General features: G+C 41.6%; 1 pseudogene; it reads left to right on the top strand.

Moving 5' to 3' along the window:
• Positions 1-210: 210 nt before the first annotated feature.
• Positions 211-2153, top strand: LOC146394379 (heat shock transcription factor, Y-linked-like; annotated as a pseudogene).
• Positions 2154-6802: the final 4649 nt, after the last annotated feature.

The following is a 6802-nucleotide window of genomic DNA, read 5'->3' on the forward strand; positions in this document are numbered from 1 at the left end:
TAACTGGACCAATTTCATAGGAAAATAAGCACTGACTGAAGGTTATGCTCAGATTGCTAGGAGACATGTCATCTGACAGCTACTTAGCTTAACAACCATTGTGATGCATGGGTGATTTTATCTCTGTAAGCTTACCAAAGCAGCATTTAAAACTGCAGAGTTCAAAAAGCATGCTGTTGAGAAAAGTAGCTGCAGAGAAACTAATCTGAGATGGCACAAGCTCCTTCAGAAATTCAACCTGTGTCTCCTTAAGATGCACCAACTGGTTCAGAATCCTCCAATACGTCTCCATGGTGTGATAACTCAATCACTGGGGACTTGGACTTGAGGTCTCAGATTGAAGAAACGGCTTTTTGGGCTTTGTCTGAAGGCTCCCTGATAAAAAAGCCATGTCGCACATTGTGTGCCTCTGAACCAGATGAAGACGGTGATTTTCTTCCTCTGCCCTTTCCCAGAAAACTTTGGAAAACTGCTGAAAGTGATCACTTTAAGTCCACTTGGTGGGAAGCAAATGGAACCTTGAGAGTGATTAATGAAGAACGCGTCAAGAAAGAAGTTCTGGAGAGAAAGGGTCCGTTCAGAATATTTGAAACTGAGAGTATGAAAAGCTTAGTTTGACAGCTTAACCTTTATGCATTTAATAAGTTGCAAAGGAATTTTCAAAGATGTGCCTCACTAGCTGACTTTCTGGCAGAAGAAAATGAAGTCTCTGCTCGGAACAAGGCATTAAGAAATTTCCAGTTACTACTTATAGAGGGAGTGTATAAAATTCTCTTTGGACATGTGCAAATATGTCCATCCATATAGGGTCAAAGTAGACCTTGAAAGTGGGATGAAGTACTGTTCCATTTTTATTATGATGATTATTTTTTGTCTTTTTGCCATTTCCTGAGCCACTCCCATGGCATATGGTGGTTCCCAGGCTAGGGGTTGAATTGGAGCTATAGCCCCCGTCCTACGCCAGAGCCACAGCAACGTAGGATCCAAGCCACATCTACAAATGATACCTCAGCTCACGGCAACACCAGATCCTTAACCCACTGAGCAAGGCCAGGAATCAAACCCGCAAACCCATGGTTCTAAGGCAGATGCGTTAACCACTGTGCCACGACAGGAACATCCATGTTCAACATTTTTAAATTGAGGATGGCTTGGTCATAAAATATTTGGGATGATAAATCATTGTCCTAGCCTCCTTGAGGTTTGTCAATGAACCTCAAAAAATGCAGGCCACAGAGCCTAATAATATTACTGTAAATATACCAGACATTTTTCCTTGAGGGCAATAGTTGGCTGTGCCCACTAAGAACATTTTTGAAAATATTAGCAATGGACGTGTATTGTTTCATATTAACTCCATATGATGCAAAGAGTCAGATATTATGGTTTCTGTCTCCTCGTGTCTTTGTTTCAAATACCATTAAATAAATTTCTCCTTGGTTTTAGCTGCAGTTCTACCATAATCCAAACTTTAAGTGAGGCTGTCCTCAACTGTTGGTAAGGAGGAAAAGAAGAGTCACGTATAAAAATGCTTCTCCAGTATCGGCTTCTCTACTTCAAGGTTGCAGCATGAAGCACTCTAGAACAGGGCGTAAGGTGGATAATCATAATTCTGATTTTGAAGCAGAAACTCATGGAGAAAATGCATTTTCAACCTCCACAAATTTACATGTGCCTTTAGTAAGAAGGCCTTCTACCAGCCAGAGAATTTCTAATACAACTACCCCCATGAGAAGTGACGTTTCTTCTACATCATCAGCATCAGGCAGACCACAGGACAAACTGTCGTGGCTCAACATGCTACCTTAAATCAGTTGACCACGTTTCATACGCACTCACAAAGCAGCTACTCTCCAGCAAGTGGCCACATTGTGAATTTCATTACAACTACCACTTCCATGTCTCAGTACCACCTTATTTCTCCCTTCCCGAGTGGTTATTTTGGAATGACGGTGAAGTCGTCCCCTTTTCCAACCAGATATCAGAATATACCACCAAGAGAGGGCCCTTTGTCTAACCCTCAACCAGCCAACCATCCGTGGTTCCCACTGCCAATGGCCACTGATACCTCTGCTGCCTCTCTCTCAAGGCCAACACCTCCATCCTCTTCATTATTTGAACACCATCCTAATTTTGACCTAACAACGGTCTAGAGATTCTGCAGGATAGTGAAGATGAACATTTATGCTTGCAAATGTCAACAATTTCCTGCAATTCCTTTATTTCAAAAATAAACATATATGTTCATCTTCATAGTTGCAATTACTTCATTTATGAAACAATTAAGGGCTGTTTTTCTTTTTCTAAAGTGATGCTTATTTTTTCTATCATAGCTTGTTTCCCATGTTCTGTCAAGTTTCTACTGTTGAGCAAAGTGACCCAGGCACACACTACCCCAACCACCCAAGACCCACACCCATACACGTATGTATCCTTTTTTTTTTTTCACATAACCCTCCGTTGTGCTCCATCAAAAGTGACTAGATGTAGTTTCCATTGATTTACAGCATGATCTCATTGCATACCCACTCCACATGCAATACTTTGCACCTTTTCTAACCCCCGATTTCCAGTCCATCACAATCCTGCCCTCTCCCCTTTGGCAACCCAAACACTGTTGTCCACGTTCATGAGTTTCGTTAAGGTGGAAAGTTCCAATTGTGCCATCTGTTACAGCCCACACATATGTGATATCGTATTGTATTCACCTTCCTCTTTCTGACTAACTTCACTTAGCATGATCTTCTCTAATTCCAGCCATGTTGCTGCAAATGGCATTACTTTGTTCTTTTTTATGGCTGAGTCGGGGTTCCATTGTGTATATGTGTGTATATATGGAACACACACACCACATCTTAATCCAATCTTCTCAATGGACATTTAGGTTATTTCCCTGTCTTGGCTCTTGTGGACAGTGATGCAATGAACATACATGTGCTTGTGTCTTTTTCAAGGGAAGTTTTTTTTCAGCTGTATGCCCAAGAGTGGGATTTCTGGGTCGGTCAGTTATTAGTTCTATATTTACTTTTCTGAAGTATTTCCATGGTGGTTTCCTTAATGGTTGTAACAATTGACATTCCTTTCATCAGTGTAGGAGAGTTTCCTTTTCTCCACACCCTCTCCAGCATTTTTTTTATGTGTGGACTTGTTAAGGATGGCCATTCTGACAGGTGAGAAAGGTACCTCATAGTAGTTTGTATTTTCACTTCCCTAAGAAACAATGATGTTTAGAATTTTTTATGTGCTTTCTGACCATCTGTATATATATTCTTTCGTGGAATGTCTATGCAGGTCTTTTGCCCCCTATTCCATTGGGTTGTTGGCTTTTTTGTGGTTGAATTGTATAAGGTGTTTGTATATTTTAGAGAGTAATCCCTTTTTAGTTGCATGGTCGCAACAATTTTCTCCCATTGTAAGTTGTCCTTTTGTCTTTTTAGTGGTTTTCAATGCCAGATTGTTTTGTGGTTTTTCCATATTTGAAAATTTTGGTAGTTAGGAATATTTGACATGCCTCCTTGATGATAACGGTTTCAAAAAAGAAAATGCAACTAAGGAAAAAGACAGTGGGAGTTAAGTGATTTCTGAAATGTCCAGGTTGTATTGAATGGATGCCTAAATTAAGATGGTAGGGAAAGAGGGGCAGATGAAGTTCAGTTTTGAAAGGGAAAATACATATTCTTTATGTAGCATTTTCTCAGCTGCATTGTACTCTGTTATTTCAAAGGGAACTTGGATCTTACCTGACAAGATTGTCTTCATTACAAAAAAAAATAAATTTCATGGGGTTCCCACCATAGCTAAGAAGTTAACAAACCGAAATAGTGCTGACGAGGAAGTGGCTTCAACCCCTGCCCTCACTCAGGGGGTTTTAAAGAGGCAGAGTTGCCATGAGCTGTGATCAAAGTGCAGATGTTGCTCAGTTCCAGCATTGCTATGGCTGTTTTAGGCCAGCAGACACAGCTCTGGTTTGACCCCTAGCCTGGGATCCTCCATATGCCAAATGTATGGCCCTATAAAGACAAAAAGAAAAAGATAAGCATAAGTTAGAAAATACATTTCATACTCCAAACTACAGCATAGTTTAGCTTCCCCAGGAACTATGTCCATAAGTGCACCATAACTACAATAATGAAGACCAATGACATAATCAGCGATTGCATCACCATCAGCACATGGTGGTAGTTTCGAATGAAACATTTACCAAACAAACAAAACAAAAACGAGGGGGTATCATTATTGCTTTAAAATGCTCAAACTCTCCGGGTTAGGTGTGCCTTTATTTCCTCCCCTTTATATTTCCTGGTGCACACTTATAGGTTGCGTTCTTGCTTTCCACAAAGAGAGGCTTAAATAATTATGCTGGTCTTTAATGCCAAATCTTAGCATGGTTGACAAATCCGTTGAAGATGTAGAATCTGTGTGACTTGGCAGCTTCATGTTTCTGTTTCGCCACCTTTCTGGAGCCACATTCGGAAAAATTGTTTTCAGTCCTACCAGCAGTCATGTTACAATGTTTCTTGGAGTTGAAAGTACTTCTTGTGGTTGCCTGTTGGGAGGGGGAGGGAGTGGGAGGGATCCGGAGCTTGGGCTTATCAGACAGAACTTAGAATAGATTTACAAGAAGATCCTGCTGAATAGCATTGAGAACTATGTCTAGATACTCATGTTGCAACAGAACAAAGGGTGGGGGAAAAACTGTAATTGTAATATATACATGTAAGGATAACCTGATCCCCTTGCTGTACAGTGGGAAAATAAAATAAATAAATAAATAAATAAATAAATAAATAAAAGAAAGTACTTCTCTTTGTCTACAAAAGCAAGGCACTATTGTTGGGGAGGGCAAGGGGAGGAGGGGTGAGCCCCAAAGAAATCTCCCTGCTCACATGTGCACAGGCTCTCCGAGGGCAGGTTGCTCCTGATGCAGGCTATGGGTGGCAAGAAGCCACTTGCTTGGGCTACAGCACCCTGGATTCATCTTGGACAGGCTAGAGGCAGCCAGGCACCTCTGGTGCAGGCTTAGTACAGCAGGGGCTAAGTGAAATGTGGTGCCTCTTGTGTACTCTACAGGCACCAGGGTCAAACCAAAGTATTCCTCTCAGAAGCCGCAGGTCACAGCCTGTGACCACAGTCACCTAAGAGGTCAGAAAACAGAGATGGTGCCGCAATTGAGCACCAACAACTGTTGCTCTCACACCCCTAGGATCATACTGGCCCTGCAGCTGTCACTGCCAGATGCTCCAGATAGCACCCAGATGCTTGGAAACTGTCCTTTGCCAAGGCCCTGCAACTAGGAGCAGCAGGTGCAGCACCTCCTGTGTGGGCTAAGAGGGACAGGGTGCTTCTTCCCAGCATCTACAGTTGTGAGGCAAACCACCATGGTTACCTCTGACTCCAGAGGTGGGCATGGCCTGCTACCACTTGTGGTCCTAATCATCTCCGAGGGCACCACTGAGGTCATTGTGACCAAACACTGCCTGTTTTTTCTCTCACTACTCTGGGAATACACACACACCCTACTGCTGCCACTACCAAATGCTCCAGGTAGCTTATCATTGTGCATGAAGCTCATCATCACCTCCTCAGCCTTGAAACTAGGAGTTACCTGCATCACCTTCCTGCAAGTCCTTGCTGCTGCTAAGATCCCATCAATAACCAGCACTATCCCTTGCTGCCTTCTCCCTGCAAATATACTCAGCACCCTTGGCATGATAGCCTGCTCACACCAAAGAAAGAAGCAGCAAATATACAAACACCCATGCCCAAAAATACAGGGTAACCACCCAAAGAATACAAGGAGTTACCCTTGCATAGCTGTAAGCCTCCAAGTGTATTTTGGCTTCCCCAAACTGACAGGAAAAGAAAAACATGGGCAAGGTGAAGAAGCTCAGGAATAACTCCCAGGCAAGGGACGGGAGAATTCATGGGAAGCAGCAAACAAGGAAACAGAACTTTGGAGGCTGAGAGGCATTGAGTTCAAAAGGGAAGTAGTGGAAATACAGAAAAAATGAAGGCTGATTATCAAGGAGTTAAGAGAAGATAAAACATTAGTGCAGATTACTTTAGAGAGAACTACAACATATAAGGAAAAATAGAAAAAAAATAGAAAATTCATTTGCAGAGACCCAAACTGAGTTAAAGAGCAGGATGACTAGTGCAGAGGAATGAATTAGTGACTTGGAAGATAGAATAATGGAAATTACCCAATCAGCACAGCAGACAGAAAGACAAATGAAAAAACACAAAAGAAATATAAGAGATCTATGCGATAATATAAAGCATGCCAATCTATGCATAAAAGGCATTCAAGAAGGAGAAGAAAAAGAAGAGATGATTGAAGATATATTGGAAGTAATTATGCCTCAAACTTTCCAAACTCTAGGAAACAGATATCGAGATGCAGTAATCGCAGAAGGCCCCCAACACTTTGAACCCAAATATGCCCACACCAAGACATGTTGCAATAAAAATGGCAAAAGGCGAAGATGGAGAGAGCATTCTAAAGGTAGCAAGGGAAATACAAATCCTTAATTATAAGGGACCTCCCTAAACACTGGATTTCTCTACAGAACCACTACAGGCCTGACGAAAGTAGCAAGATATACTCAACTTTCCAAAAGGAAAAATCTGCAGCCTAGAATACTCTACACAGCAAATGTATCACTACTTTGTGTGTGTATTTATTTTTGAATATCATTTAAAATAGAAGGGGAAATAGAGAATTTCTTCAACAAACAAAACCTAACAGAGTACATCAACATTAAAGCCATTCTTAAGGAAACAATGCAAGGGCTTCCCTAAG

This window comes from Sus scrofa, chromosome Y (genome assembly GCF_054392235.1).
Source record: "Sus scrofa isolate SSC_HxYL_T2T_F1_AM1 chromosome Y, Sscrofa_HxYL_maternal_Yorkshire_Landrace_v2.0, whole genome shotgun sequence".
NCBI lineage: Eukaryota > Metazoa > Chordata > Mammalia > Artiodactyla > Suidae > Sus > Sus scrofa.